The sequence below is a fragment of the Pelodiscus sinensis genome, chromosome 13 (genome assembly GCF_049634645.1).
Source record: "Pelodiscus sinensis isolate JC-2024 chromosome 13, ASM4963464v1, whole genome shotgun sequence".
In the NCBI taxonomy this organism is placed as follows: domain Eukaryota; kingdom Metazoa; phylum Chordata; order Testudines; family Trionychidae; genus Pelodiscus; species Pelodiscus sinensis.
This window is the reverse complement of record NC_134723.1, coordinates 40,462,764-40,486,964: the sequence shown is the minus strand read 5'-3', so window position 1 is coordinate 40,486,964 and position 24,201 is coordinate 40,462,764. Positions and strand designations below refer to the sequence as shown.

Here is a 24,201-nt window from a genome sequence, read left to right as displayed (position 1 = left end):
TAACATAGATGAGTGTTGCTTCACCCAGTGTGGAGATACAGCCATATTCAAAGTTAAAGGAGGGTAGGGTCACAGCTAGGATTCACAGGGCTCAAGACAGGATTCTGAAACAGTCCCCGTGCTGCATGGAAGAGAAGTCTGCTGTCTACAGGTTAGGTTTTGAGATGAAGTACCTACACTATTAATTAAAAAAACCCAAGTAGATAAATAACTCTCAGAAGCTCTGTTTTCAGCCTTAAAATATCTCCAAGTTATTTATAACTAAAAGCGTTACTGTGACAGGGCGCCTGCCCTGCACTGGCCCTTTAACACCAGGACTCCGGCCCGGAGCCGGGGCTAGCAGAAAGTAGAAGCCAGCTGAACCCATTAGGGCGAGTATGAGCACAGCTGGCACGTATATATAGAGAAGCCCAGGTTGCTCAAGGGGGGAGAAGAGAGAGGCCAGTGAGGGGCTGACTGTGGAGGAAGCAGGAGCTCCCAGGAGGGAGACCTGCTGGGGATAGCCAGCAATGGCTGGGAGAAGGCCAGCTAAGGCTACCCTGACGAGGGGCCGGAGGCAAGGCCCAGGCTTGGAGGCAGGTTACAGCCTGGCTTAGGTAAGTGGGGCAGTGGAAATAAGCCCAAATGCCTATGATGAGCAACCCATACAGACTGTATTCTGCCCTGAGAGGGGCTATATGAGGACAGTCAGGGGGCACTGAGGCACACTGGGGTGTAAACCCCCTGACAGTTACCCAGCATGGCTTGGATTCTTTAGGGCAGGGGGCTGGCAGTGTGTGTGTGGGGGGGGGGTGGAGTCAGGACATGGGGCTGGGAGATGTGTGGGACACAGCATAGGGGGTGGGGTTGCTGGAGTCAGGGCAGGGGGATTCCAGGCACATCATATCCCATTTTCCTGGCACAACCAAACTCTCTCCTTGCTTTAAGTTAGGATAAGAGGAAGCTGTGTTCCAAATTCTGTGGTTCTAGCTCTCCTGTCTGCATCATGTTATGGAAGAATGTTAAGCTTGTATTCATTTGGGCAGTGGGAAACATGTATTCTGTGCTTGTCAGGCACAAAATGTTCTTTACTTCTTCCCTTCAGGAAGGTTTAAAATATAAGATTATACAATATCCAGGCAGCAAGATCTCTCATAGCATTGTCATCCAGAGAGAAATAGAACTACTGTTCTGTCCATCTTGTTTGTGGCTTGTAGCCACCGACTGGGACCTGCATGGACCCATGCCGAGTTGCAATGTTTTCAACGGCACATCAGGAGGAGACAATCCATAAAGTAGCTCATCAGCACACAGCAGGGAATCATATGTCTTCCTCTCCAACACTAGGCATAGTACAACCTGCTCCCCCCGAAGCATCTATGTGGCTAGGGAAGGCGTCTGGTGTAAAGCTGTCAGGAAAACAAGAATTCTGTTTCATGGCAAATGTTGAGGCTTTGGAATTTGTTTTCATTCTGAATGAAAATGAGACATTTTTTCTCCCCAAGAAAGAGTGGGGAACTAGCCAGTAGGTCACTGTAGGTTCAGCCTGGATCTCCTAAATCCTGGCTGAGTGGCTGTCACGGCGCCTCCTTCCTGTAGCACTGGGAATTAGCTCTCGTCTGCTCGCTGGATGCCTCCCTCTGGCTGGTGTCTCCCCGTGTCCTCACTTCACTCTCCAGTCCAGACCTGCATCACTCTTGGACTGTGGTATCCTCTTCAGCACACTGCACTCCAGTGTCTCTTGGTTCTCGTGTGTGTGTGTGTGTGTGTGTGTGTGTGTGTGTGTCAGTCTCTGCTCTCCAGGCTCATCCCCTCCCAGGAAACACCCAGTTCCCCTCCAGGGAACACTCCATTCTCCTATACCCTCTTGCCTCAGCGACCCACTGCCAGTCTTCATCTAGCCCCTGCCTCGGGGGCAAACTGCAGGCTGTAGTGGCAACTCATCATTGGCAAGGGAGTGTGGATCTGCTGCCTTTGCCTACCCTGGCTGGCTTTCTGCAGCCCTCCTACACTCAGGTCTGGCCTCAGGCCCTGTGGCCTGGGAGCTTGCCTGGCCAGAGCTTCCCCTGCTCTGCCTTCCTTCCCCAGCACTGCTCCAGCTCCAGGAAGCCTCCTGCTTCCCAGGCAGATAGGTCTGTCCTGCTCTCCAGCCAGAGCAAGAGTAAGTCTTCCTTTCTTCCTCCAGGAGCCCTTCTTTATATAGTGCGCAGCTGGGCCCTAATTAGCAATAACCGCCTCAGCTTGGGCTTCACTCCCTGCCCTTGCTCAGGGCTGGGTTTTGCCCGTAAAGGGCCAGTGCATGCCAGACACTGTCACAGTGCCGTAACCATGGAGGTAGGTTCCTCTCCTTCTGAATAGACATTCCATCCGGGCCCTGAGAAACGTTCCCATAAAATGTTAATCACAATTGATACATTTCTGAAAAATTTTGTTTACATCAAATCCACAAGAAAGTGCAGGAAAAAAAGGTCAAAAAAATTCTCAGCTGGGTTCAAGCCAGGACCCAGCCTCCTTCCTACCCCCTCAGGGGCAATCTCTTGGGGTATGTCTACACTACCACCTTAGTTCGAACTAGGGTGGTTAATGTAGTCATACGAACTTGCAAATGAAGCCCGGGATTTGAATTTCCCGGGCTTCATTTGCATGTTGCCGGGCGCCGCCATTTTTAAATGTCCGCTAGTGCGGACTCCGTGCCCGTGGCTACACATGGCACGAATTAGATAGTTCGGGACTCTGTGACCTTTGAGTGAGGCATTTAGGGGATGGGATGCTTCTTATGCTGCGCCACAGATCGATCTTCTGGTGTTCAGTTTTGCAGGTCTAGTTAAGACCAATTACAGTAAAACCTGAGCTATCCGGAACTTAAGCATCCAGAAAAATGTAGAAACTGGCAAATTTCTGACATCAGGGAAAGCAAAATGGCCCTTTAAGAGCCAGGCGGCTCCATAGACGAGCACACAGCACTTAGGGACGAACAGTAGCTGGAGCAAGCAGCAACATCTTGGCTCCCCCTGCGGCTCCTGGCACCCCTGGCAGGCCAGCCCCCTCGCAGTTCCTGCCCCCCCCCCGGCAGTCTGCCCCCGCCATCTCCGCCTCCTGCCCCCTGGCTTCCACCCCCCTCACCAGGCCACATCTTGTCCCACCAGCTCATGGGCCGCCCCTAACAGGCCACATCCTGGCCCAGCACGAGTCTTGTGCCCCTACTCCCCTCCGTAGGCCCTGCATCGCTCCTGTCCTTATCCTCAGATAACCAGAATTTTTAGGTTACCGGCACTCCCTAATCCCGTGCTGGATAACACAAGTTTTACCGTAAATCAAATGCTGAGGGTGACACTATTTGGCTCTGGGAATAAGGGAATCCAATGGGAGTGTTTTCTCCCTTTGGCCTCCTTCCGTGAAGATGGTGCCACGCTCGGCTTAAGATAAGCCAACTCAAGCTAGGTATTTTACATAGCTGGAATTGAGTACCTTAACCTGACCTTCCAGGTCTAGTGTAAGCCTGGCTTTAGTCCCTCACTCAAGGGATTGGACAATCTGGATCACAGGGTAGATTAGATGCATCTCTCTCTTGAACATCTTATGGGCCACAAAGAACCATCCCCCATTGTGCAGGGCCCAGTATTGTTCATGTAAAAACATCCCTGGATGGGTCATTTGCAGAGATGGCAAGCTAGGACCATAAGATCTAAAAACAAGTGTCAATTGCTTGAGCTAAAAGAAGCAGTCAGAAATAGCTTTAGATGGTCTAGCTGATAGAGTGGAACAAAGACACACTTGATCAGCAACTTTGTGACTGACACCTGAAATTGTAGCATTTATTCCCATCTGGGTTGGGGGGAGGGAGGGCTTATGTTCTTGTGGGAGCCTTACTGCCCTAGTTGCATGAGACAGGGAGTTGTAATAACCATCAAACTTTACTCTTGGGTGGGGCCTGAGAAGAAAACCTTGCCATCGGTTTGTTCAAAGTTGGTAGAGTTTCAATTCACACTAAACACACCACCCTCTGGCAAGCGCTTTATTACAAAGCAACAAAACAAGGATAATGGTTTAAAAATGTGGGTGCTGAAGCTTGCTGGCTAGATTGTATTCGTATTTGGGTGTGGGATTGCAAGATGGGTCCGAAACAAAAAGGATATAAGCCCGTAAACCTAGCTGACGTGTTTTGCAGTTTAATAAATTCTAGCGCCAGGAGGGCGTAACTAAATTTAGAGTTTATCTTGAATATTAATCAACATGAAAAGGTTATGTATCCACGCTCTGGGTAAAGTTCAGTGCCACAAGGGCTCTTCTTACTCATATACCCCTTTGGTATAAACACGCTGCCAATATTTCAGCTTGTCATAAACATGTAAATGAGACACTGTACTTGTACTGTACTTCCTTCTGGCGTCAGCTTGTTACTTTATGGGTTGCTATTAGGGGATTCATTTGGGCAAGAACTAAAGTCAGCACTAGGATATTTTCATGGTTATCCAAGGTCACTTCTATGAGAGCAATCAGATGCTGACCAATCACACATCCCCAAGCAACTTTGTTTAAAATGGTAGCCCCAAATAAAAAGATATCAACTGGAAGAGCAGAAGGGATCATTCTGGAAGGACGCTTGAATGACATTGTTAGGTTTCTTTTTTTTTTCTTTTTTTTTTATATACAGCATCTTTAAGAACAAAGCACGGCATGACTGTTTGGAGTCTTATGCTGGCTTAAACTAGCGTTTGGGTATGTTTGTGTTTTCTGAAACTGCAAGAACATTTTTAAAACTGTCTAATAATTTTGACAGAAGATGTTGTTTCTTCAATGTTTTCTCTATAGTGCAGCTAGAATGTTGCATAGCCAAAGGCGCTGAGCTGCTGAAAAATATGAATCAGAGAATATGTCTGTTGCTAAACTGTGCAAAAACTTGTATTCTTTGAATTCTAAGGCCAAAATATTTTAGACAGTGAAGAGAAACTACATTATTTCATGGGCTCAGATGGATCCAAGTCCTCCCCTGAAGCTTTTTTTCCCCAAATCCCCTTATCCCTAGCTCTTGCCAGCCCTCCAAGGGGGGTTATGTTAACATGGAGGCAGATGTGCTACAGAATGTACTAAACCCTATAGTCTAACCTTAGTGGGATGTTAACTGATTGAACTATGGCCACGTGGAACAATGTTGCTACTATTCTTATATATTGCAGCCCATGTGTACAAATTGTGGCATGTAAGATCTCTGTGGAAAGGTTATGATTTGTGGACTATGGTTGCTATTTGTATGTATGTATGTATTATTTTTGTAGATGAAGTTAGAAGTATTAACTTTGTGCTTGTATTTCTAAAGTGCTTGCTTCTGGATAGCACCAACAAAGTACTTAAGCCTGCACATCTTGAAGGACTATTCAAGTTGAGTGGCTTCTCAAAAGAACATCTGATAATGGGAGATGCACATCTACACTGAATGGATGTTCCTGTGAATGTGCTGTTTGGAGTATTGGCAATGGCTTCTCCTGTGACAAAGTGGAATGGTGCATGTGACTTGTCTAGGAGACTCGAAACTCGATCTTTTACCTGTAATCTGCCACTAGGTGTGTTGAGGGTTTTGTTTGAAACAATGGGTTTCCTGCCACACAGTAGAAGTTATAAAAGTAAATGGCAAATAAGAAACTCCAAATTTATTTTTAATCTCAGGATTTTGCAGCCTATCTCATGATGATTTTGGAGGGAAGAGGAGGGGACTGACTCATGATTTTTGAATGCTTGGGGCTGACAACACTGCAAAGTCCTCATGAGAATCTGGGGAGTGGTATTGCAGGTTGGTCCAGAGGCCTGCACTAACCCTCTGCACTGGAGACGGAAGGTGTAAGTTTCTATCTTAAGTAGACATACACACACTTGATCTGCTAGAACTAGCTAAAGGTAACCATGCCAAAGTGAGTTGCAGGAGAAGCTAAAATAATCCCATCAGAGAATCTCGGTATTATTCAGGCAGCTAGTTTCTTCTGCTCCAGCTGCTGTGGTTACAGCATGACAGTTGGTTCTGAGCTAGTTCAGGTATGTTGCCTCAAATTGGAAATTATACCTACCCTGAGACATTACTGCTGTTCTCCATCTAAGTGGTGTTATCCAGCTGTCATAGAAAGAGGCTGTGATATGCTGGGTGTTTCTATCTTACCAAGCTACACAGTTTTTCTGTGATTTGCCCATAGCCAAAGAAAATTATATTCTGCTGAATTAATCATATATATATATATATATATATATATATATATATATATATATATATATATATATATATATATATATATATATATTATTGTTGCCATCAAATGTATGTCCATATCATCTTTCCAGCTATCAGTGCAGGAAACACAAAACTGCTAAAAATGACAAATCAGATTTGAACAAATTACGAGCACAAAGGGATGTTAAATTAAGAACGAACAGAGGAAACGGAATTCTCTTCTTCAGCATGGTTTGGGTGGACATGCTCTCATGCTTGGAAGAGACACATTGAGGCAAGGCTGTTTGCAACAGACGTTGCCCATCGGTGCCCAAGATTAGTGTTTCTGACCTTGGGATTTTGAGCTGTGTGCCCCAAGAAGTGGCAAATCAGAGCTAGAGTTCCTGGCAGGTTTTATTAAAATACGCCCTATTAAAATATGTCCTTTGTCCACTGTTCAAGAGTGAAATCTACCCATTGATTCCATGAAGAGCATCTGTTGCAATTTCCCGTTTTAAATGACTCCACTGCATTCGGTTCCCGATAGAAAGTGACAGTGAAGTTAACAATGTTTATTATAAGCTGAGAAGGGGTATTTGTCGTGGAGGAATAGAAAGTTTTATTTTTGTTTGCTGTGTTTGATTATATGTATGTATTTACAGACACACAGATAGTACTGAGGCAAAATTAAACTCAAAATGAATTTCATAATATGAGCTATTGTAGAGAGGAAAGTACTATGCATGTATAATCTACAGAGGAAATGCACTATATATCAGCTAAGTATTATTATTCTGACAGTTTTAGCATGTGTTTTTAGAGCACTAGAGTACACCTTTAAGGTCAAAATGAATATCCCTCAATGGGCTTTTAGTACTATAAACTCCAGTCCTGCAAATAGCTCCATGTAGACTGAACTCTGGGTGAGCTACCTTCACTGGGAGGGGATCTGCTAAGACGGGGGTGTGCAAAAATTTTTGATGAGAGTCACGCCACAAATTTGGTAAATGGTCACGGGCCACTCTGATCTGTGAAATTAATGGAGGAGATGTGGGGAGGCTGGGTGCAGAAGGGAGCTTGGGACAGGGATGGGGTGTAGGAGGGGGTGCAGGGACCGGGAGTAGATACGAGTATGGGTGCAGGAGAGGATTCTCACCTGGAGTAGAGATGGAGGAGGGGTACAGGGTTGGAGGGGGAGTGCATGCAGGAGTGGGACTGTGGAAGATTAGGCTTGTGACCTGGCTGCAGGGGTACAGGGAGTGGTGCAAAGGATTGGGGAGAGAGAGCGACTGGGTGCCAGAGACAGGCTCTGCCTGGTAGGTGCTTACCTAAGCGGCTTCTGGCTAGCAGCCTAGCAGTGCCCTCAGGTGGACTCCCTGCCTGCCATGCCCTGCATGCCACTCAAAGTGGCCAGCTGCAGGGGCCATGCGGTTCTCTCAGTGCTGTGAGCAGGGGTGGGGGAGATGCTTCACTAACACCACTCAGACAACGCCATTGGCTGGTTTCTGGCCAATGGGAACTGCGAGAGCGTGGTGGGGGAGGAAGCAGTGTGCAAAGCCTCTCCCCTCCCACTTGTGGTGCTCAAAGAAGCACATGGCCTTTGCAACAGTGTGAGGGGGTGAGGGCAGGCAGGGAGCCTGCTGGAGGCTCCTGCTGGGCTGCAGGCCAAATCCGGTGGCTTGGCAGGCTGGATCCCCTTCGTTGGGCTGTATGGATGCTATCTCGCATTTAAGCTGTGATTACCGTGGATGGGGTGGCCACCAGGGCACCTTTGCTTTTTCCTCTTTTCCTCTTTCTTCTTCTTTTGAAAGAACTCTCTCTTCCCCGTCCACACACGCCTTTTTCCAATAGAGCACTTTTCCAAAAAGGCTTCTTCGTAGTAGAAAGAAGTTTACCAATGTCAGAAAACCTCCTCTGTTCTTTTGATTTTTTTTTTTTTGAAAGAATGCAATTGCAGTGTGGACGTAAGTGAAGGTTTTTTTCCTGAAAAATGGCTGTTTTTTTTTTAAAAAAAACCCCTGCAGTGTAAACATACCCTTACAGAGCTGTGGATTTGCAAGATTCTTTCCTTTAACTGTGAGCCCTTTCATTTGGAACAATTTAGCACAGTCCTACTTTTTTTCTGTATTCCCACAAAATTACAAATATAGATGACCATATTTTAGCGATCCCTTTAATTAATACAAACATAGTTGGTATTGGGTCACATATTAAGTTGATTACAGTGAGCAAGACACCGCTCCCTCTATTGACTATCTAACAAATCTAGCAAAGCAGGAGCAAACTGTATTTACAGGGACACACTCAGTGTTTCTTCCCAATTCCAGCTAGCTGCAATGAAAGCATTCCTTCTGATCCTGCTTTCATAACTGTTGCACTATAACTAGTCTGGTGTAACTTCCTGGTGTGGGTGTTCTGTGCCAGAGTAAAGTTATTTTAGTTATCCTGCGATCGCTGTACTGCTCTGTAGGCCAGTCCTCAGGGAGAGCAGAAAGGGCACATGCATCTACCATCATATCTCTGATTTAAAGCAGTCAAGTACTGAAACAGGTGGAATTGAGAGAATAACTCATTGAGTCAATTTACTCTCTTCTCTATTGGCAAATTGCCTGTGAGCAGCATGCAGTCCCCTTGAATGTTTTTATTATCAACAATTACTCTCTGACCTGTTCAGCAAGTCACCGGTCTGAAGATCTTTCATGAACAGTTCATTGCCGGTATTCACTCTTCAAAAGAGTAAGAAGTGTTGATTAGTTTTGCTGAACACTAAGGTCAAATGGTGGTCTCTTTTGCTTGGTTGGGCGCGCAGAAGCAGGTTTACATTATTTTTTTTCTGAGATATCCTTTAATTTGCTTAGACTTTTCAGTTTCCATGCGTCTTCCTGCCAGGAAATTAATTACCCAGAATATTCATGTAGTCAGTATCATGAGCTTTCGTGGGTACAACCCACTTCTTCAGAAGAAATGGGTTGTGCCCACGAAAGCTCATGATACCATCTCATGTTGTGTTTAGTCTTTAAGGAGCTGCTAAACTGTTCGTTGTTTTTTAAGTTTTTCCAGTTACAGACTAACTCGGCTACCCCTTTGGAGCTTCAGAATATTGATGTAAGTGAAGACAAAAAGGGATGCAAACATAGCTGTAGCTGAGTCATTATGTTTATTTGGACTATTTGTTTTAGATAGCCGCCTCGCTGAATTTTCAAGGGAGCAGAAGAGTTCTGAGTTAATATGACATAACTCCTATCATAAGAGTGATAGAAAAGGTCTGAATGATGACTAGTATTTTGCTTCATTTCTTTTTTTTTTTAAACTTGGTTTTACCCATTTCGTCCAGTGGAGATGTTTCTCTTATGACTGAGCATAAGGTTGGGATAGCAAAGTGCTAATTTTTTAGTCCCTCTCCATTGCTTGACTCTTTTGCTACAGCCAAATAGGTCAGATATTTTTAGCCCTAGTCTCTTTCTCTAGTTTTAAGTAGCAATGTGTCAAGTGCTATGTACTCTTTAATAACAGCAGCCGAGCGTTTTCTGTAGCAGCCTGGGATTTTAAAGGAAGAGTCTTCCGTGTATATCATGCTGTTTAATGACTGTATGCTTATTCTTGGAATGCAGGAACAGACAACGCCTTATTTTTAAAGCCTGCTTTGCTGGCCTGTGCCCTTTATTATATTTCTTGGGAGCCTGAATGATGTGATGGCTGCACCAGTTACGGGATCTTCTTGCACAGCAATCAATCTCAATGGGAGGGTGGTGCACATTAAGACAGAACTAACACAGACACTGCAACACTTGACCTCTGTTTACCAGCTGCACTGTGCCTGGACCCATTTAAATCCTTGCCAGGCTAGAGGCGGGAGAGAAAATTGCTTCCACTATCTTTTAGAAGCCAGACATCTCTAGCTCCTATACAAAATTTTATCTCAAAGGTAAAGAAAGATAGAGCATCATTCTTGTAATCAGACTAGATTAGTTTTCACTCAGCTGCCTGGCATGTTTTGGAATCTTTTTTTTTCCCCCTTGTATAAGCCTTATTTATTTATTGGTTGGATGAGAATCAACAAACTTCTTTCTTACCTGATCTGGAGTGAGAATCAGAGATCTCGCTTGTTTCTCTAACAAAGGGTATTATTGCATACCACAATCTTTGCTCTTAAAATACTTGAATGTACCTTCTATTCATAAGCATATGATCCAAACTGCTGCACTTTCTCATTTTGACCCCCCCCCCCCATAAATGCAGTTTCATATAATAGGGCTTGATTCGGTAAGATGCTAAATACCCTGGCCTCCGCCCATCCAAGCACTGAAGCACATTGCTTAAGTCTAATCATGTATTGTCCCATGGTCTTCAGAGAAACTATTCAGGGTTATACTTATACTCGTCAGGGTTTTGTTTCAAATGTGTTGCATTATAGGCTATTCTTCTGCTCTCAGATACGTGAATTTTCCTCTCAGGTACCCAAGGTACCTCTAATTGCAATCATAAGAACCTATTGCACGTCTAAGGACATTTTTTTGCATATTAAACAATATATTTTCTATTGCACTTACTGAACAGTGGCACTAATTGCACTGACTGTGATTCAGAAGCCTAATTCCACACTGCAAATGTAGGACAGGCACTGAGAGGTATCTATGAAAGCTCCATATTTATTTAAGAGCCGTTCCAGGAACGTTTACTTCACTAGATCCAGAGAAACTTTAAATGACTCTGTTTGACTGTGTTCACCATAATAACTACTTTTGTGTACTGCAGCTAGAGGCCAGGTTAATTAAAAAGTAAATCAACATGAAACATAAAGTGAAACTGATGAGTGTGGTTAAAACATAATTAGAAAGGAAAAGGTAAGGAAAAAGGGAGAGGCTCCATTCACTAACCCTAATTTTAATGAATGGGTTAATGGCAAAACAATGATGTCTCCTGTTCTAGTAGTGATCATTCTTAACTTGCTGCTCTGAAGAAATGTAATTCACAGTTTTGGTAGTGAGACTGTTATCATAGAATCATAGATTACGAGGACTAGAAGGGACCTCAAGAGGCCATCGAGTCCAGTCCCCTGCCCTCATGGCAGGACCAAATACTGTCTAGACCATCCCTGATAGACATTTATCTAACCTACTCTTAAATATTTCCGGAGATGGAGATTCCACAACCTCCCTGGGCAATTTATTCCAGTGTTTGACTACCCTGACAGATAGGAACTTTTTCCTAATGTCCAACCTAAACCTCCCTTGCTGCAGTTTAAGCCCATTGCTTCTCGTTCTATCCTCAGAGGCCAAGATGAACAAGTTTTCTCCCTCCTTCTTATGACACCCTTTTAGATACTTGAAAACTGCTATCATGTCCCCCCTCACTCTTCTTTTTTCTAAACTAAACAAACCCAGTTCTTTCAGCCTTCCTTCATAGATCATGTTCTCTAGACCTTTAATCATTTTTGTTGCTCCTCTCTGGACCTTCTCCAATTTCTCCACATCTTTCTTGAAATGTGTGCCCAGAACTGGACACAATACTCCAAGAGAGGACTAATCAGCGGAGAGTAGAATGGAAGAATGACTTCTAGTGTCTTGCGCACAATACTCCTATTAATGCATCCCAGAATCATGTTTGCTTTTTTTTGCAACAGCATCACACTGCTGACTCATATTCAGCTTGTGGTCCACTATAACCCCTAGATCCCTTTCTGCCGTACTCCTTCCTAGACAGTCGCTTCCCATTCTGTATGGCCGTGTCCAGACTCAGGGTTTTTTTCGGGAAAAGTAGCCTTTTCCCGAAAAAACTTCCCCTGCGTCCAGACTCAAGCCGCGTTCTTTCGAAATTATTTCGAAAGAACGCGGCTTTTCTTTCGATGGCGGTAAACCTCAATTTACGAGGAAGAACGCCTTCTTTCGAAAGTTCCTCTTTCGAAAGAAGGCGTTCTTCAATGTAAATGGGCCGTCTTCGAAAGAGAGCATCCAGACTCGCTGGGTGCTCTCTTTCGAAAAAGCAGATTTCTCTTTCGAAAGATCCGCCTGCAGTCTAGACGCAATCTTCCGAAAGAGGCTCTTTCAAAAGAAGCCTGCAGTCTAGACATAGCCTATGTGTGAAACTGATTGCTCCTATCTAAGTGGAGCACTTTGCATTTGTCTTTATTAAACTTCATCGTATTTACCTCAGACCATTTCCACAGTTTGTCCAGATCATTTTGAATTATGACCCTATCCTCCAGAGCAATCACAACCCCTCCCAGCTTGGTATCATCTGCAAACATAATAAGCGTACTTTCTATGCCAATATCTAAATCGTTGATGAAGATATTGAACAGAGCCGGTCCCAAAACAGACCCCTATGAAACCCCACTTGTTATGCCTTTCAAGCCAGATTGAGAACTATTAATAACTACTCTCTGAGTATGGTTATCCAGCCAGTTATGCACCCACCTTATAGTAGCCTCATCTAAGTTCTATTTGCCTAGTTTATTGATAAGAATATCATGTGAGACCGTATCAAACGCCTTACTAAAGTCTAGGTATACCACATCCACCGCTTCTCCCTTTTCCACAAGACTCATTATCCTATCAAAGAAAGCTATCAGATTGGTTTGACATGATTTGTTATTTACAAATCAATGCTGGCTGTTCCCTATCACCTTGCCACCTTCCAAGTGTTTACAGATGATTTCCTTAATTACTTGCTCCATTATCTTCCCTGGCACAGAAGTTAAACTAACTGGTCTGTAGTTTCCCAGGTTGTTCTTCTTTCTCTTTTTATAAATTGGCACTATATTTGCCCTTTTCCAGTCTTCGGAATCTCTCCTGTCTCCCATGATTTTCCAAAGATGATAGCTAGAGGCTCAGATACCTCCTCCATCAGCTCCTTGAGTATTCTAGGATGCATTTCATCAGACCCTGGTGACTTGCAGGCATCTAACTTTTCTGTGATTTTTAACTTGTTCTTTTTTTATTTTATCTTCTAAACCTACCCCCTTCCCACTAGCATTCACTATGTTAGGCATTCCTTCAGACTTCTCAGTGAAGACCGAAACAAGGAAGTCATTAAGCATCTCTGCCATTTTTAAGTTTCCTGTTACTGTTTCTCTCTCCTCACTGACCAGTGGGCCTACCCTGTCCTTGGTCTTCCTCTTGCTTTTAATGTGTTTATAAAAAGTCTTCTTGTTTCTCTTTATTCCCGTAGTTAGTTTGAGCTCATTTTGTGCCTTTGCCTTTCTTATCTTACTCCTGCATTCCTATGTTGTTTGCCTATAACCATCCTTTGTAATTTGTCCTACTTTCCATTTTTTATATGACTCCTTTTTTATTTTTAGATCATGCAAGATCTCGTGGTTAAGCCAAGGCGGTCTTTTGCCATATTTTCTATCTTTCTGATGCAGCGGAATTGTTATGTACTATTCAACAGATATAAAAGTCGATATTGGCACTTAGATTTTAGACTGATGGCTTTGTGTTTAGGTTGCACAGTTCTTTTCTTTTTTTTAGCACATCCATACAATACCCTCTGCCCCCCTTCTACTCCTTGCTCTAAATAATTGACTGTGCGAATTTAAAGGGATTGATATATAATTTGCTGTTTTGTGTGTGTGGTCAAATAATAACCTGACTCGAAGCATCTTTCTACTTCAAGGACTTATTTAACTTCTTTGTTAATGGGAATACAGCCTTGTCACGGAGTGGGTGGCCCATCCCTGCAGGGAGACTGGTCTAGGTGTCTCACCCCGCATTCTGGCTGCGGTTCGAGCCTCTATCGACTGGGCATTAAGGCTCAGCATCCTAGTCCATAGGGCCCTCAATTGGTATGGCCAGATGGCCTAGTCTCTAATACCCCAGTCTGTGGGACAGTAAGGCCTAGCAGCCAAGTTTATATCACCCCGGTCTGCAGGGCAGTAAGGCCTAGTGGCCAAGTCTATATCACAATTGGTTCGCCTCCCCCCTTGGGATCAAGGGATGTGGGAGTAGGGAGGGAGCGGGTCCTCCCTCTCCACTGGGCCCCAGCCCAGGGCCCTGTCAGTAGTAGGTATTTCCTAGCACTGGCTCAGTGGGGAATCTACTCAAAACATGTTGAGCTCGCAGGGAGGTCTCCAGCTCCCTGCCCTGGGCTACTTCTTACCCCAGCCCTCTGGCTGGAATATTCCCCACCTGCATCCTCCCAGTTAGTAGCTCTCCTGGTCGTCCATTTGCCATGGTCACTACTGCTGGGCCAGTAGGAGTGGCTGCTCCTGGGTTCCAGCAGGAGCTCCTTCCCGTCCCGGGGTCAGCTCCAACTGAGCTGCTCCTCTGGCTTTTATACTGGGCCTACATTTGGAGCATGCCCAGCAGAGCTGTGGTGGAGGGGCCTTCTCATCCCAGCAGGCCTGGTTAACCCCTCCCAGTCCAGTGCGATGTAGGTACACCCTGTGATGGGGGAACCAGCCCCCGCAGTATAGGCGGCCCAATGGTGGCAGCCCACCACCCGGGCGCTGACATGGCTGGCACGCCGAGCGGTGAGTGCGGGGACATGGCTCAGGCACATTGGCGCCCAAGCCTGAACTCGTGGGCTTTAGGACCCATGGACGTCTGGCCGACGCTGACACAGGGGCGTGCTGGGATGCTGTGCCAGGAGTACAAAAGGGAGAAGGGAGGAGCGAAACAGGGGGGAGAGCAAGAGTTGGCCGTGCTCTCAGCCCCCACAGTGGGAGGTCAGGAGTTGGCTGTGCTCTCTACCCACACAGCAGAAGAGCGACCTGAAGGGACTGGAGGAGTGCCGAATGCCCCAGCGAGCTGCCCAGCTGTAGTTCCTAGAGAGGATCAACCCAGGGTCAGCTGGCGAGAACCCCAGTGGGATGGGCAGCCTGGGAGCTGGCTGGACGCAGGGAAACCTGGCACACCCCGAACCGGCCCAGGTGAAGGCAGCGAGACCTGAAAGGGGAGCGGAAAGAAGGACTAAAGGGGAGAGACTGTGAGGCGGACAAAAGGGGAGCAGGAGCAGGAGGAGAGGTGTAGAGTTGGGACCCCACATGATCCCTCCCTCCACTACACAACCCATCACAGGCCTCCTAATAAGTATGTTCATCTCAGAGAACCATATTGCCACCTGTTTAGGGCATGTCTACACTGAACCCATGGTGTGTGCTTGCAGTTCAGGTAGACTTACCCAGGGTAGCTAACAGTAAGGAATTTCCCGGCGTTCTGGGAGAGCTTGTTCAGGCCCCGGTGAAGTACCATCTGCTGTGCTTCATTGATCCAGTACCTGAGCAAGTTCGGTTAAGGCTAATTTTGGTGCATATGCACAAGCAACAGTCACAGCCTTGACTGGAGTGTAGACATATCCCGAATTGTTGCTTTAATCTTTTTGTAATATAATATCAATTTCGACTGGAATACCAGGGAATGTCAATATGTAGTCGACTACATGATTAACCGATAAACCTGGGTTTATCAGTTAATCCTATTGATTATGTGCACTGCTCCCCCTCTCCCCCGCTTCTTCGGTATCGGAAGCAGCAATGTGGGGGGAGTCAGGAGCCAATACATTTTAATTCAACTCTCCATGAGCACTGGCTCCCACCTGCCCCATCCCCCATGTGTAAATGTGTAACCGCTAAAATTTCAAGCAATTACATGTTTATACAAATACCCAATGGTTAACATCCCTATGGAATACCAGATGTTGCTAAACTTGTTTTTTTCTCAGAAATAATGATGCAAACTGATGTGTCTTATCTACTATAAGTCTTGTGGATAAGGGAGAAGTGTTGGATGTGGTATACCTAGACTTTAGTAAAGCATTTGATATGGTCTCACATGACCTTCTTATCAGTAAACTAGAGCAATACAACCTAGATGGGGCTACTATTAGGTGGGTACATAACTGGCTGGATAACCATTCTCAGAGAGTAGTTATTAATGGTTCACAGTCATGCTGGAAGGGCATAACAATTGGGATTCTGCAGGGGTCTGTTTTGGGACCGGTTCTGTGCAATATCTTCATCAACAATTTAGATGATGGCATAGAGAGTAGGTTCATTAAGTATGCAGATGATACTCAGCTGGAAGGGGTTGCAGTGCTTTGGAGGATAGGGTTATAATTCAGAATGAGCTGGACAAGCTAGAGAAATGGTCTGAGGTAAATTGAATGAAGTTTAATAAGGACAAATGCAGAGTACTCCATGTATGAAAGAACAATCGATTTCACACATACAGAATGGGAAGTGACTTTCTAGGAAGGAGTTCTGCAGAAAGGAATCTAGGGATCATAGTGGACCACAAGCTAAATATGAGTAAACAGTGTGACACTGTTGCAAAAAAATCAAACATGATTCTGGGATGCATTAACAGGAGTGTTGTGAGCAAGACCGAAGAAGTCATTCTTCCATTCTACTCTGCGCTGATTAGTCCTCTTTTGGGCTATGTCTAGACTGAAAGCCTCTTTCGAAAGAGAGCGTCTAGACTGCACGTTGAACTTTCGAAAAAGCGGCTTGCTTTTTCGAAAGAAAGCATCCAGTGAGTCTGGATGCTCTTTTTTGAAGAAGCCCTATTTACATTGAAGAACGCCTTCTTTCGAAAGAGGAACTTTCGAAAGAAGGCGTTCTTCCTCGTGAAATGAGGTTTACCGCCATCGAAAGAAAAGCCGCGTTCTTTCGATTTAATTTCGAAAGAACGTGGCTTGAGTCTGGACGCAGGTGAGGTTTTTTCGAAAAAAGGCTACTTTTTTCGAAAAAAACCCTGAGTCTGGACACAGCCTTGGAGTATTGTGTCCACTTCTGGGCACACATTTCAAGAAAGATGTGGAGAAATTGGAGAAAGTCCAGAGAGGAGCAACAAAAATTATTAAAGGTCTAGAAAACATGAGCTATAAGGGAAGATTGAAAGAATTGTTCTTGTTTAGTTTAGAAAGGAGAAGACTGAGATGGGACATGATAGCAGTTTCCAAGTGTCTAAAAGGGTGTTACAAGGAGGAGAGAGAAAAATTGTTCTTCTTGGCTTCTGATGAAAGGACAAGAAGCAATGAACATAAATTGTAGCAAAGGAGGTTTAGGTTGGACATTAGGAAAACTTCCTGTCAGGGTGGTTAAGCACTGGAATAAATTGCCTAGGGGGGTTGTGGAATCTCCATCACTGGAGATATTTAAGAGTGGGTTAGACAGACACCTGTCAGGGATGCGCGTAGTGTTGCCATGAGGGCAGTGAACTGTTCTTGATGACCTCTTGAAGTCCCTTCCAGTTCTAGCATTCCATGATTCTATGCTCTAGGTTGCTTCTTGGTTCAAAAAGTATTCAAGTACATAGCTGTAGATGTATTGATCTCATCTCCATAGCATGAAGTCCACACAGTAGTGTTTAAAGTTGGGGATGGGTCTTTGAGGACAGTCACTCCATTGGCTGCTCCAACATTCTAGTTAAGAATGTACAGAGGATACTTCCAGGACATTGTACAAACCAGCACAGTGCCTGTATTGACAGTCAGCTGATACTTCATAAGGTCTGTGGGAAACCACGTTAGCCCGTGAAATTGTTAAAAGAACTAGGTTAAACCCCAGAAATCTTCACACACTGTTTGGGTATGTCTACACTATAAAGTTAATTCGAACTAACGGACGTTAGTTCGAATTAACTTTCATAGGCGCTACACTAGCGCTCCGCTAGTTCGAACTTAATTCGAACTAGCGGAGCGCTTAGTTCGAACTAGGAAAACCTCATTTTACAAGGATTAAGCCTAGTTCGAACTAGCTAGTTCGAATTAAGGGGTGGGTAGCCCCTTAATTCGAACTAGTGGGAGGCTAGCCCTCCCCAGCTTTCCCTGGTGGCCACTCTGGCCAACACCAGGGAAACTCGTCTGCCCCCCTCCCGGCCCCAGACCTCTTAAAGGGGCACGGGCTGGCTACGGTGCCCATGCCAGGTGCAAGCCTGCCAGCACCCAGCTAGCAGACCCTGCACCTGGCACGGCTCGAGCCAGCCACCCGATGCCCCCCAGCCCTCCCCCTCTTCCTGGGACCAGGCTGGCGGCTCCCGGGAGCTTGCCCGGGACCGCAAGAGGCGGGCACCCACCTGGTCTAGTGTGGAGATTGTGGACCTTGTCCATGACCTCCGCACTAGGCACAGGAAAGTGGCCAGCTAGGGCAGGAGAGCTGCCAGCCTGGCCACCCATGAGCAGGTGTGCAATAGAATCAAGGGGGTCCAGTGAGACCCCTGACCCTGAGCCCTGAGCTTACAATGGCCGTACTGGGTCAGACCAAAGGTCTATCTAGCCCAGTAGCCTGTCTGCCGACAGCGGCCAACCCTAGGGACTCTGGAGGTGATGGACCGAAAACAGTGACCAAGCCATTTGTCTCGTGCCATCCCTCTCCAGCCTTCCACAAACCTTGGGCAGGGACACCACTCCTACCCCCCGGCTAATACCAATCCATGGACCCAACCTCCATGACTTGATCTCACTTCCCTTTAAACTCTGTTCTAATTCTAGCCTTCACAGCCTCCTGCAGCAAGGAGTTCCACAGGTTGACTCTTTGCTCTGTGAAGAACAACTTTCTGTTACTAGTTTGAAGCCTGCTACCCATTCCTTTCCTTTGGTGTCCTCTAGTCCTTCTATTATGGGAACTAATGAAGAACTTTTCTGTATGCACCGTCTCCACCCAACTCCTGCTTTTAGAGACCTCTATCCTGTCCCCCCTCCGTCTCCTCTTTTCTAAGCTGAAAAGTCCCAGTCTCTTTAGCCTCTCTTCATATGGGACCTGTTCCCAACCCCTGATCATTTTAGTTGCCCTCCCCTCTCCCAGGCTCTCTCTTCCCCTCTCCCACCTCCTTTTCCCAGTCTCCCCCAGTTTTGTTCAATAAAGACAGATTCCATTTTTGAACACAATTGTCCTTTATTCTGTACATCAAGAAAAGGGGCTAGGGAAGGGTAAGTGGAAGGAGGTGAGGGAGGAATGGGGCACGAGCCCCCGATGGGGAGGACTGGGCTGGCTCTGCGGGCTTCTGGGGGTGGAAGCTCTCCTGCAGCCCCCCAATTGCCCCCTCTCCCCAGATGGCAGCCTGCAGCAAGTGCAGCCGGGGTGATGGCCGAGTGGTGTGATGTGCCCAGAGTGGGTAGTCCGGGCAATCCAAGCCAGGACTGCTTTGCAAGCGGGGCACCCCTGAGAACTGTCTGTCTGGGGTGGGGGTCAGGACCCTTTAAGCACAGCCCTCGGCTAGCCTGAGACAGCATCTCCACGCTCTAAGTCCTCCTCTTATGCCCTGCCGGCACTGCTTCCGGTCATCCTTAAGCCTGGTTCAGGGTCCACTTAATGTGGACATGCTAGTTCGAATTAGCAGAACACTAATTCAAACTAGTTTTTTAGACTGCATCCGTTAGTTCGAATTAGGTTAGTTAGGTTAACTAATTCGAACTAAGTTAGTTCGAATTAACGTTGTAGTGGAGCCATACCCTTTGTCTTCAACCATAATTGCAACTGCGATGTTGATTCTTGCCTCAGATCAGCCCATGATGCCAGCCTGCATGGCCCTCTTGTTAAATTGTCAAACAAGCCCCCCTGCTTTCTCCCATGTTGCCCCTCACCCTTGGTAGGAACACACAGATAGACTTTAACTGCTTCTCTGTGGGCATTTGTGATATGGAGATGTAATCGATAAATCAGCATGGGAGATAGGTGCTTATTTGAAAATTAAACAAGAGGGCCATGCTGGCTGGCATCGGAGGAAAAAGAAGAACGTAACAGCAAATACGAGTGAAGACAAGCAGCTTATTGTAATAAATTATCACTCTTCACCTCCACAGCCCTCCTCCAAACTCTCCTTTGACAAGATGCCTGCAAAAACAAACAAATGAACAAATCATGGCCCTGATTAGACTGCTGATGTGCTCTACTCACTGCCTGTCAAAGCTGACGAATATTGTCCCGTAGTGGTTTCCCACAGACCTTATGAAGTATTAGCTGACTTTCAATACAGGCACTGTGCTAGTTTGTACAATGTCCTGGGAGTATCCTCTGCACATTCTTAATTAGAATGTTGGAGCAGCCAACGGAGTGACAGCTCAGTGGTGTCGGAACTGTTAGTATAGTGAGGGTGCTGAAAACCACTGAGCTAAACTGTGAACCCTCTGTCTGATGGGAACTGCCACACCCCTAGAGCCCCAAGTCTAGGCCTGCGGATGCTGTGGGGAGTCCCAAGCAGTCTCCCTGCTTGCCTCGCCTCACCTCGCCTCACCTGCTTGCTGCTCAGAAATGGAGCTGCGGGACAGTTTTTCTTTAAAAACTCTTTCCCGTCGGGCAGGGGGAAGGCTTCAAGTGCTGCTTCCGCCCCCAGCACAATCCCATTAGCCGGTTTCTAGCCAGATACTGGACAAGGGGAGCTGTCTGTTTGAATAACAGGCAGCCATGAAGCACCACACCCTCTCCCCTTTGGGGTTCGTAGTTATTCACAAAGTACATGGCTATAGCCTGTGCAGGGGTAGGGCAGGCTCCTTGCCTGCTTGCCTGCCTGAGAAACTGATGGGCTACTGGCTGGTAAGTCTTCTGGCCAGAGCCTGTCTCTGGAACTGCAGCCCCTCCCTTCCCCAAACCTCTGCCTGCACTCTTGCCTCTTCCTGCACCCTAATCCCCTGCCCTAGGTCACAACCTAACCCCCTGCACACCAGTCCAGTGCCCCGAGTCACAACTGCCTCCTTCACCCACACCATCGACCACTTTCCAAATTCTTGGAATGCCTCCCCCCCATCAAAAGTTATTGCCCACTCCTGACTTACAGGATAAGCCATTTGGAGGACAGGCCATCTTTTTTATGAGGTGTTTTTACAGTTCCTAGCACAATGTGGTCCTGGCAGTACTCACAATACAATAATAATATCCCTAAAGCTACTCTGTCTCTTTCTTTGTTTTGCTGTGGAGCCTCTGCCTAGAACTTTCCTTAGCCCCTCAAAAGCCTGGAACTTGCTACAGGTCTGCACCCATCCCAGCAAGAGGCAGATGAGGCCCCGGGACTAAAACGTATATGAAAGGGCATTCTGAAACAATTTCTTTGGGGAATCGGTGTACAGAAAAATCCAGCCCTTGTGCAAAAAGCTATACTTGATGACCTAAGAGGTCAAGTTTAGTTCTCTCTCCTATGAATCAGTTATTCCCTTTTTTATTTCCCAGAGAGCTATCAATAAAGATCTGTGCTGCAAAATGAAAAGAGGAAGAGAGAGCTGCCTGCAGCCACATCTGCCTGCATGGATCTTCTGAAAAGCAAGAGTAGCCTATCAAGTAAGTTACATCACCCTTGTGCTGCAAACACATCCACAGACATTTCACACTTGTACAAGCCGCGCCTCAAAACAGAAGAATTTGGCCTAGAGGGTGTAAGGAGTTAGCAAATATAAAATGTAAAAATGCAAGTGGCAGGCTGTTGTTCAGAAAGGAATATAGTGTATTATAGAATCTAAGAATGCCACAGAAAACAGGATAAACATAAAACACAACAAATAGTCTAACAAAACATGTAGATGGTATCATGAGCTTTCATGGGTACAGCCCACTTCTTCAGATGACCAGAGTGTTGGATTTCCAGAACTAAAATCAATAGGGCTACGTCTACGTTGGCCCCTTTTCCGGAAGGGGCTTGCTAATTTTTCAGATCGTAATAGGGAAATGCGCGGGGGATTTAAATATCCCCCGCGGCATTTAAATAAAAATGTCCGCCGCTTTTTTCCGGCTTTTAGAAAAGCCGGAAAAGAGCGTCTACACTGGCCCCGATCCGGCCCGATCCTCTGGAAAAAAGCCCTTTCCTACTTCAAAGTAGGAATAAGAGATCCTCCGGAAAAGGGCTTTTTTCCAGAGGATCGGGCCAGATCGGGGCCAGTGTAGACGCTCTTTTCCGGCTTTTCTAAAAGCCGGAAAAAAGCGGCGGACATTTTTATTTAAATGCCGCGGGGGATATTTAAATCCCCCGCGGATTTCCCTATTACGATCTGAAAAATTAGCATGCCCCTTCCGGAAAAGGGGCCAATGTAGACGAGCCCTAGGGGAGAAAGGGGGAAGGGGAGAAGAAGGAAAGAAATGGGAGCCGGGAGGACAGACAAGAAGAAGTAGTGGGTATAAAAAAATATCAAGGGGAAAGCTGAGCTGGAATGTAACAGGAAAAGCAAATAGTCTATAAACACCTAAAGACTGGTTAGTCAAAAGAGGCAGATAAGAACCATTAGTAGGCAATAGAGAAGAAGAAAACACCAGATACTATACAGACGAAGAATCATTGGCAATGTCATTGTTTGGTTGGTTGATAATGTCCCAACCATCTAGTATCTTTATTTAATCCATTAACATGAATATCAAACTTGTGAATGAACTGTAGCTGCAGTCCGTCCCCGTGTATTTGGCTTGGGGAAATGGTCTCTAACAAAACAGCCAACAGTGGATACTGATTCTAAAGTCACATAGCGTGAGAGATCACTTTAAACGTGTATAATTGAATTTTTCCTACAGTTGTTAATTAGTTCTTTACATGTTTTGAAACTGCAGTAGAAACTCGTCAGTAAAAATTTCTACTGCTTTTTCACAATAGATCCATTTTTTAGAAATTCTCTTTCCACAGCATTCTGTCTGAAGTTTTTCACCTGTGATCTTTAGCCAGAGTATGATTTTTCTGGAAAGTTTGACAAAGTATTTGAAAGTTATGTAAACATCTTATTTATTCTCAAACCCAATAAACTGAGTCTACTACATTGATCTGAAGCAGAACTGGTGAATATTGTAGGAAATCCTTCTTCAATCATATGGATGCAAACTGGATTTGCTTCAGAAGTATTTACAACCCTTTTCAATTCCAACAAATGTCCACGTGTCTCTAGCTCAGACCACTTTTTGTGGAAAGGAGCAATTTTGTGCATATTCATGTGAATATATGTTTTAACAAAAGTTTAACTGGCAACAATTTAGGAATGCCCTCCCTGACGTTATTCAGTCAGGATACAAAATAATACCAGAAAAACTTAAAAAACAAGGAATAGTCTAATAGCGCCTTAAAGACTAACAAAACATGTAGATGGTATTATGAGCTTTCATGGGTACAACCCACTTCTTCAGATGACTGGAGTATCGAAATTCCAGATCCAAGAATAAATCAGGGAAGAGGAGGAAGGGAAGAAGAAGAAGAAGAAAAAAACTGAGAAGGTAAGGTGACCAATCTCATTACCTGAATAGCCAGTAACGAGTGAAGTGATGATGAGCAAAGGGGGTAGAGTGTGTTCACATGGCACGTTTTGAATATAAAAACAAATCTATGTAAAAAAGTCTGTTTGTGGTTAATGGAAAAATAGTTATTTTTGTGAATCCTTTGTACTGCTCTAATCCATGGGTTATTGTAAAGGGGGAGAGGGAGCACATAACTGCCTAAGTCAGACGGGAGCCACAAGAAAAGTTCTTCCTCAATGCCTTGTTTTTCTAAAATTTTAAAAAGAAGATTTCTACTTTTGGGGAGGGAGAATATTTTGATCTTTAATGAAACAATAAAGAATCTATAAGTTTCCTCACTGAGTTGGAATGTGAGCTCTTCAAATACGTTATCATTGAACATATTTAAATAGGAGAGGTAATGTCTGTGACTAGTCTGAATTATTATTTACATAGTTCCATTGGGGGCTAGGTGCTGTAAAGAGTTTCAGTGGCATTAAGTGTTCACCAGCATTTTATCATACTCCCATGGGATTGTACTAAAATGTGGCTTCAGCTCAGTGAGGTCTTTGAAAGCCATGATCCTGGGTTAACACAAAACCTGATATCTGTTTCTGCTCCTATGGCTCTTGGCAGTCTTTTTCCACAGTTACATGCAATCTTTATGGAAATTGTTTTCTAAACAAAGTGTCTCTCCATTATTCAATTGTATGTTGTTAGAATAAAAAGTTCCTCCCCCAAATATTTCACCATCTTTTTTGCAGGGATTTTTTGGCTTGTTTTTTGTCTGGTCATTTGCTCTTTGCATCCTAATAGAAATATTACTTTTAATTTGCATTGGATAATTTGCCTGTAAAAACTGTATTAGTATTTTTTATATTTTCATTACTGTCACCATAAAAGGTAACAT

At 45.2% G+C, this 24,201-nt stretch overlaps 1 long non-coding RNA gene across 1 annotated transcript; it reads left to right on the top strand.

Moving 5' to 3' along the window:
• The first annotated feature begins 465 nt into the window (after positions 1–465).
• LOC142831305 (uncharacterized) lies at positions 466–23,292 on the top strand. The gene is made up of 3 exons (XR_012907030.1): positions 466–596; positions 21,279–21,386; positions 23,205–23,292. It is a non-coding gene; the product is annotated as an uncharacterized LOC142831305 (long non-coding RNA).
• The last annotated feature ends 909 nt before the right edge of the window (positions 23,293–24,201 follow it).